This window comes from Rosa rugosa, chromosome 7 (genome assembly GCF_958449725.1).
Source record: "Rosa rugosa chromosome 7, drRosRugo1.1, whole genome shotgun sequence".
NCBI classification, from domain to species: domain Eukaryota; kingdom Viridiplantae; phylum Streptophyta; class Magnoliopsida; order Rosales; family Rosaceae; genus Rosa; species Rosa rugosa.
This window is the reverse complement of record NC_084826.1, coordinates 27,306,374-27,315,842: the sequence shown is the minus strand read 5'-3', so window position 1 is coordinate 27,315,842 and position 9,469 is coordinate 27,306,374.

Here is a 9,469-nt window from a genome sequence, read left to right as displayed (position 1 = left end):
ATCATCAGCGAAAAGTAAGTGACTAATAACTGGGGCACCATCATAGATACGTAAACCTTGCCACTGTCCATAAGCCACAGATTGGGAAATAAGGGCAGACAGCCCTTCAGCACATAACAAAAATAAATAAGGACTGATTGGATCACCTTGACGTAATCCTCTATGAGGGGTAACAAAGCCTTTCGGAATCCCATTGATGAGGAAAGAATACCGGACAGTAGATAGACATAACATAATTAGATCGACCCATTGAGGAGCAAACCCCATCTTCAACATAATCTTCTGCAGAAAATTCCATTTCAACCTGTCATACGCTTTGCTTATGTCCAACTTGAGTGCAAGGAAACCTTCTTGACCCCGACATAGACGATGCATGTAATGTGCAAGTTCGGAGGCCACAAGAGTATTGTCAGAGATTAACCGGTCTGGGACGAAGGCACTCTGCTGTTGTGAGATAATCCTCGGCATTTAAGCCTATTAGCCAAAACTTTTGAAGCGATCTTGTAAACTACATTGCACAAGGCAATGGGTCTCAACTGCGACATAGTCTGAACCTCCTTTACTTTTGGGATTAAGACCACATGGGTGAAATTTAAATCCTGTGGCATGTCTTTAGTAGTTAGCAAAGAAATCACAGCATGACAAACCTCAGAGCTCATTAAGTCCCAATATTTTTGAAAGAAGAAAGGTGACATTCCATCTGGTCCAAGAGCTTTGGACGGGTGCATTTGGAATAAGGCCTCCTTGATCTCCTCGACAGTGTAGAGAGCCAAAAGTGAGTCATTCATCTCCGTCGTAACCCTAACATCAATGGACTACAAAACAACCTCCTGAGCCTTGAGATTGGACTCTTGGCTTGCAAAAATCTGCTGAAAATAGTTAACAACTACATCCTCGATACCCTTCAGGGAATCTTGCCATACACCGTTACTATCCGTCAACCCTTTGATCTTATTCTTCTTTTTTCGGTTAGAGGCACGTCAATGGAAGAACTTGGAGTTCCGGTCACCCTCCTTAAGCCATATAGCCCTCGACCGTTGGCGCCAGTATGTCTCATCAGCAGACATCAATTCATTCAGCCTCTGGGAAAGTTGGATTTTCGTAGGTTGGTCCGCCGGGTCAAAGGGCTTCTGTAACAAGACATCCAGCTGCAAACGAACTGATTCGAGTTCCTCCCTTCGACCTCTGAACGTACTACGATCCCAGGCCAGGAGATGACCACCTGTATCTTTTATTTTCCTGCACAACTGCACCATAGGGCTACCAACTTGTTGGCCTGCCCACGCTTCATCCACAACCTGAGAAAAAGATTCATGGGAGCACCACATCTCTTCAAACCTAAAACGGCAACGCCCCCGATAGTTCACAACTTGTTCCTTGCGCACCACCAGTAACAAAGGAACATGATCTGATCTACTAGGGGGAAGATTGATGATCCTCGAGAAGCCGAACTCCGCCCACCAACCCGGGGAGCACACACCCCGATCCAATCTCTCCTTGGTGTTGGAATCACTCTAGGGAAATCTCCCTCCAGCTGCACCCATATCCTCCAGATTACAATCCAGTAAAGCTTAACGAAATGCATTCATCTGAATCAGACTCCGTATCCTCCCCCCAGATTTCTCCCCCAGGTCGAGGATCTCATTGAAATCCCCGGCTACAACCCATTTGACCGATGTATTACCAGCCAAAGAGCGCAGCAAATCCCAGGAAATATGTCTTTGTCATGTAGAGACTTTTATATTTAGTGTAACTCGATTTATGAGAAGAAGATTCTACATGCATGTATGATCAACCGCAAATAGGACAATAAATTTATTTGACATTTTCGTAACTTATCGTCCTATTTGTGAATGTGCTACTATAAGATGGCAAGAAGCTTCTGTCCCATCTCAAAATCCTAGTGTTAAAGAGGAAATGAATACAAGTTTCCACCCAATTGCATTTGATATCGTTGCTCCTCTAGCATCCATTCACAACACACACAGGCACATGCATCCACACTATAGTTGCCAACTTGAATACCAAAATTGCATGGGCCTAGATCAGGAGCATTGTGAATCCTATTTGTTTTTCATTGAAAAATGCTTAGCAAGCAAGAAACTAAACATTAATTTCATTTGTAAACTTCCCGATGTTTGGTGGAAACCAAATTTAAGGTGTTAGGCATGCAATAAGGATTTAAATCTAATATATTGTAATTAAAATTAAATTTTGTAGACTTTCATGAACCATCAATTAAGCACTATATTCTCCGCAACAAGGGCAAGGGCATTTGCACCTAGTTCTGTTGTGTTTTTCTTATTATTATTAGTATTATTATTGTTGTTGTTGTTGTAATACCCCGGAAAATCCAAATTAAATTCCGTGGATTTTTAGAAATGATTTCACGATAGTGGGAGCGAGTACGAGGCTCGGAGAAGTTGTGGAATTAGTTCGAACGATTTTATTTTCGAAAACGAACGTTTTTAGGGGGTCAACAAAGTTGACTTTTTATACGTTCAAAATTTGGGAAAACTTCCTTCATGAAAGTTGTAGAGCTCGTCGATACGAGTTCGTGGACATGTGGAACGCAATATTCGGAGTTCGTATGAATAAGTTATGAATTTTTGAAAATTGGGAATTTTCTATAAATAGGAAATTTTCTGATTTTTTATTTTCATTTAAGGACGAAAAAAAGTTCTTTTTGCGGAAAAGCCCCCGGTTTCCTCCGTTCTCTCTCTTCCTTCGACCTTCAGAACCCTCGGGTTCCGACCGACCCGACCCGGCCAAACGGTGGTCCTCCGGCATCCTCCGGCCACGACCCGGCCTTCCCCGAGCTCGCCGTCGCACGCACAGCCTCCCTCTGGCCTCCCCTTGCATCGCCGCTGCCCCCAGACGTGGATCGAAGCCCCCCCCCAGCCTAGCTTTTGACCCGATCGGATCTTGGCCGTGCCGGCGTTGCACGGGCCGATCCTCCCCATTTTCGTGATCTCCTCCTTCCCCTGATCATCCTCATATCCTCCTTGCTTGACGATTTGGAGTGTGGAGTGAAAGATCACGAGTTGAAGATTTCGACGTCCCTGATTCAATCTGGAATCTGATCAGACGCACGAGATTAATCCAACTTCAACGCTTGATCTAGGACGATCTAGGCCAAACCAGACTTAGCTCCAGGTATGGAAGTCGATCACCCTTTCATTTTGAACCAGTTTGTAGTTGGTCACTTTGCCATCTGAGGTGGTTGACCGGCGTTGACCGCCGCGTTGACCGCCCACTGACCACCGCTTGTGGCGGCGCATCAGACCATATTTCGAGTTTTCATTATCTAGGCGATGATCTATGCATCCATACGAGCGTTTTGATATATAACATGGTCATGTTAGAAAAAGTTGATAAATAGTGGATTTACGTTTTGACGTTACTATTTAACGTTTTTACGTTTATCTTCGGTTTACGATCTGTGAAGATCTGACCATCGGTTTTGCTTCAATTTTGGATATGTTGATCGTATGACTGTCCCGGTGACCTTGTGAGGTCACGGGCGAAGATCCGACCGTTGGATCTTCGTATAATTGAGAAATAGTGATTCGGAAGGCGATTCGTGAGAATCTGACCGTCGGATTTTCATATAATTTTGTGGAGATGTTAGTAAAAGCGATTCAGGAAGATCTGACCGTTGGATCTTCGTGATAATTTTGGAGGATGATCCTAAAGGCGATCCGTGAGGATCCGACCGTTGGATCATCATTAAATTCAGATCCGACCGTTGGATCATCGTTTAATTTGAATCTGAGCGTTGGATCGTCGTTTAATTACATATTTGAGTTGTTGGCTAAGTCAAGATCATTATTGGACTAGGTGATTGACGGTTTGAGTTGGTGGACGATTGTGGATCGTATTTTGAGCTGAATTGAAGACGCAGCGGGATTATCGAGGTGAGTAAACCTCACGTGGTTCATATTACGAACCCAATACAATTAATTGCTTTATTTTGTTGCAATCATATGAACTATTGTTGGTGTTACTAGACATTCCTGTGTGAATGTCTGTATATATATTATTACGTGAAATAATATGTATTGTTGGAGTTGTGTTGAGTTATTGTTGAGAAACAATATATTGTGAGAGATATTGAGTTTATTGTTGAGAAACAATATATTGTGAGAGGTGTTGAGTTTTATTGTTGAGGAACAATAAATTGTTGTGATCTGTGGAGATCACTAGGTCACGAGGTGACCATGGCATCTATTAGTGAATCACGCTCTCGTACCGGGCTGGTGGTTATTAATAGTATTAAATCGTAATCACGTCTGTGGCCGGACGAGTGGTTACGTTCAGTTAGAGCTCTAGTCTGTCTGCCAAATGTGGAGTGAACTTATGAGTGAAATTGAGAGTAACTCATAAGTGTCAATATATATATGGTAACCTTATGAGGGAAATTGAGAGTAACTCATAAGGGTCTATATATATATATGAGTCTGTCTACCAAATGTTGGGAAATCTTATGAGCGAATTTGAGAGTAACTCATAAGTGTCTATATATATATATGAGAGTGAGTGATCTTATGAGCTAAATTGAGAGTAACTCATAAGTGTCTATATATATATATGAGAGTGAGTGATCTTATGAGCTAAATTGAGAGTAACTCATAAGTGTCTATATATATATATGAGAGTGAGAAAGTAACGTGGGTTTGTGGTAGTCTTGGAATCTAATAAATCAACAGTTCTTTCTTGTTTACTCATACTGGCTGTAAAAAGCTTACCGGGTTTTGTGTTGTTGCAACTCCCGGTACACTATTCAAATTGTGTAGCGGGTAATCCTACAGGACAGGAGAACCAGGACGGTGATCGTGCGGTTAGAGCAATTGTTAGAGTTTTACAACAATTGTAAGTTGTGAGGTGTGTTATGCTCATTTGAGCTTTATAATATATTGTGAGAGTGAATTGTAATAATGAACTCGAAGTTTCGAGATTTGGTTTTTTGTAATTGTAATTATTCAGGTTTCGGATTTGAATTTATTATTCAAAATCCGGGGCGTGACAGTTTGGTATCAGAGCGTAAGGTGCATATTTGGTGATGTGTCAATACCTTCCGAGTGATGGCCCGTCTGCAGCGGATCCCCATCGTGTGCTCTTCGGTATTGGCTAAGTCATTGGGTATGCGTGAGTGTTGGGAGTTGTTTAGGCCGCTAGGTCGTTTAGGGAACGTGAATACCTTCCCTATAGTATTGACTTGGTTAATATGAATTTGTATTTGACTTATACTGTGTTTTAAGTGTTATACATGTATTAGCCAAGCATACTATACTCCTTAGGTGATGGAGATTCGAAGGGGTTGTACTTAGAACCTTACAGTTGTCTTGTAGGTTCGTATTGGAATAAGTTCAGTGGCCGCGAGTTACAATCCTTGAGGAATAGGAACCTCTTGATTCAACTCTGTTAAGTCAACGAGGATTGTTTTATGGAAATGAGGTTCTTTTGATTGTTGAAGTGTTTGGTTGAAGGCATGATGTGGATCTATGCACGTACCTAGTGTGGATACGAGTATTGATTGATAGAAGTTTACCTTCTTAAGTTAGACGTACATATGTTTTTGGATGAGATGTACATGTCAAATAATAGATATCTTGTTTTGTAATGAGATGTCCTTGTGGAGTTTGTTAGTAGGGTTGAGGTTAGGGAAGAAATTATTGTGGTTACTTCTTCCTTGTGCTTGTAAGTTGTTAAGCAGGGTTTAAGGTGCGAGACAAGAATTTTATTTTGTGCTCGATGGTTAGAGATGAGAGACCATTGTTTTGGGTTGTCGTTGAGTACTATAATTCCTTCAGAATCAAGATTGTTGGTAGAATTGGAATTAGTAGTAGTTTTGGTGATTCGGAATTTGAATTGAGTTCGCGAGATGTGTCTTATATACGTGGTTGATGTTGCTTGCATCATTTTGGAACGATACGTTACGATTCACAAGGAAAACTGGATCTGAAATTTATTCATTTGAACACCATGGGTTGATGACCTGACCGTGACTTGTGAATATAGTTTTGTTCAAGTGAATGAAATTGAATTTTGAGGCCTATGTATGGTGCAAGAAGAAGCATGGAGGACATGTTAGAGTCAGGCAAGGGTTTGCCTTTGGTGATTGATTTTAGGTGATATAGTTAAACGCAATTTCAGATATTGATTTTAGTGACTTTGTTAGGTATCCATAGTGGTTCAAGTGAATTACTATGTGATATGGAGTTTGATTCGATTTCTGAATCGCTAAATGTTAGGGATTGAATTGTGGTGAGTTTTTGTTGAAGCAATTGATAGATCGAATTATCGAGATTCTATAAGAGTTGTAAGAGTAACTCTAAAAACGTGGGTTTTCCTAGCTAACTCAGGATGTGTTTAGCTTTATAAATCCCTAATCCTATCGATGAAATTGTTGTGTTTGGTTTGACTCAGAGGATACTAGCTAGACCTCGATGCGACTTAATTGATTGTTGGATTCTTTTTGAGCGATTGTTTTTATTACATCATTATGAAAGATGTGTGCAGTAGAGTTGTTTATGGTTTTGAAAATAGTATTGGGTGACCAAGGTTCGATCCTTGGTGTTGTTGTTGGTTAAACAAAAAGAAAAGAAAACATGCACACCATCTTATTGATTTTACATTACAAAAAAAAAAAAAAAAAAAAAAAAAAAAAACGAGGACTATGCTATACTAAGCCTAGTCAGCAGCTCCGGATGGATTGAGGCTGAGCTCAAGAGAAACGTTTGAGCCACTGTGGTAACCGCCTGAGCCACCAGAATAGTAACCAAAAGCGCTACCTTCCTCGGAAGTAGCCTTCAGGTTACCAAAGACGTCCTCGCCGTGCACGGGGAACAGAGGAAGAGTTTGAACCTCCTGGTGATCTCCTCCTCGTTGTTGCAGGGATGTTTGTCCTCCTGTTGTGCCAAAAGAGTTGTACTAGTATTAGTGTTGAAGTGTGAGGAAGAATATGAAACAGAATTTAAATCAAGAAATCCTTCATTACCAGTAGAATAGGTGGAACCAAAGTTGAGATCAATGGATCTACCATCATCAGTAGAACTAGTGGACCCAAAATTGATGTCAATGGATCCACCAGCTGGCCCAAAATTGATGTCGATGGATCCACCAGCACCAGTAGAACCAGTGGACCCAAAATTGAGATCAATGGATCTACCAGTACCAAGAGAACTAGTTCTCATGGGCACTGGAGCAGCCTGATTACACCTATTCATCTGCTTCTCTCGAGCCCTGACGTTCTGGAACCAAAAGTAAATGTTCTTACCCTCAACATGCCCATACTGGTTCAGCTGGAGACAGATCTCGTGAATCTGCTCTGTAGTTGGGCACTTAAATCCCTTGACATAGTAAAGATCCTTGAGGATTCTTATTTGTTCTGGAGTAGGAATCCACCTGGTACGGCTTCGCCAGAAATCCATGTTGGCACTACTTCCAGCTGCTTGGGTGTTTCCTCCCTCCTCTGTTGGTTGCTGTTGTTGTGGTTCCATTTGTTGCGGGGTTTGGAGCTCCATTAGTTGCAGAGTTCGTGGCTCTTGGGTCATGGGGTGAGAGGATGTGGAAATCGAGGAATACATGGTTTAGTGTTTGAGGGAGATTTTGTTAGAAGGATTGGAGTTGTTGAACTGGTGATTGGAGATCTGAGATTCTCAGAGGAAAGATGAGATCGAATCTTCAAATGGAAGAAAAGATCTGAGAAAGAAGGATTGAAGATTTGGAGGAAAAGATTGAAGATCTGAAAGTTCAGAGGAAAGATGGGATTGAATCAACTAGATGGGAGAGAAGATCAGAAGAGAAGGATTGAAATTGATGAAGAAAGGATTTGAGTTTCGAGAGGAAGGCTGCAGAGTTTGAGAGAGAATGGCTGGGGAAAATTTCTTTTCTTTGGTGTGAACAGTTTTTCTCCAGGATGCACCTATTTATAGAACGAGGTGAGCAGATCTCCACCGTTGGATGGACGATCTCTGAGATTCAATCCACGCGTTGGATTAAAGTCGCCCCGAAACCCGGAAAAGCTGTTGGCGCGTGGAGAGCGTGTAAGGGGACCGAGGGAATCTCGAGGCGCTGTGGCAGACAGCTGTAGCCGAAAGCAGATTTGACTGCCGTAAATCACGGAAGGGATAAGCCGTGACACAAGTGGGCCGTACTTGGGCCTGTCTCGGATCAAGGCATCACTGTAGCTGTGGGTGGAGGCCTGATGGGCCGAGTTTCAGAAACAGTTTTGGACATGATGGGCCGAGTTTCTGAAACAGTTTTGGATGAGTTGGGCTGGATTTCTGTAACAGTTTTGGATACGTTGGGCTGGGTTTCTGCAACAGTCTTGGATGTTTTGGGCCGAATTGTTTAAACAGTTGAAACAGTTGGTTTAAATAAAAGGATTTGTATGGATAATAACGTGAGCAGCCGTGCTCGAGTGGTTGAGTGTACAGTTCGTGTACAAGAGGTCTGAGGTTCGAACCTCGCCTCTCGTTTATTTTTATTATGTTCGTTATGACATAATAAGTATAAAATTTGTACACATTATATTAAGCACAGCTTGTGCTCCAGTGGTTGGGGGACAAAGGTTTCGTGCGGCAGGTTGAGGTTTCGAACCTTGCCTCCCCCGTTATTTTATTTATGTCGCTTATGACATAATAAATATAACACGTGAGCATATATTAATGAAGGCAGCTCTTGCTTCAGTGGTTGGGAGCAAAACCTTCGTGTTTGAGGTCGGGAGTTCGAACCTTACCTCTTACAAATATTTTTGGATCTCGTATATGCTTGATATACGGACGTATATACGGTATGTACGGTATACATACGTATATACGGTCTGTACGGTATGTATACTTATATACAGTTGTACAGTATGCATACGTATATACGGTCTGTACGGTATGCATACGAATATACAGTTGTACGGTATGCATACGTATATACGATCTGTACGGTATGCATACGTATATACGGTATGTACAATTTCATACCGTAGCCGAGCTGGAAGTTGGTGGGCCGATTGGTAGGCCCAAATAGTAAGCCCAAATAGTAAGCCCAAATGGTAGGCCCAAATGGTAAGCCCAATTGTTCGGCCCGAATAGTAGGCCCAAATGTTAAACCCAAAGTGGTTTGGGCCGGTTCGAAATGTGGATGGTCCGATTTCTTCAGGCCCAATTGGCCAGCCCTAGTGCTTAGCCCAAGGATTGAGCAAGCCCAAGTCATCATCATTGGATGACATAATTTATTGGCGTGCTTTTGGGGATGATTTGTTTTGAGTGATGCATCTCTATGGTTGTGAAGAGTGGTGCATGCTTAAGTTTTACTATGGAGATTTACCGTGATGCTAATTGAGTAGCGAAACACTTTGTGGGAGTGTTTACTGTGCTTGTATGCCAGTACAGAGTGATGATCTATGTGATGATCTATGTGAAGATCTATGTGAGGATCTATGAGATGATCCATGTGACGATTTTGTGTA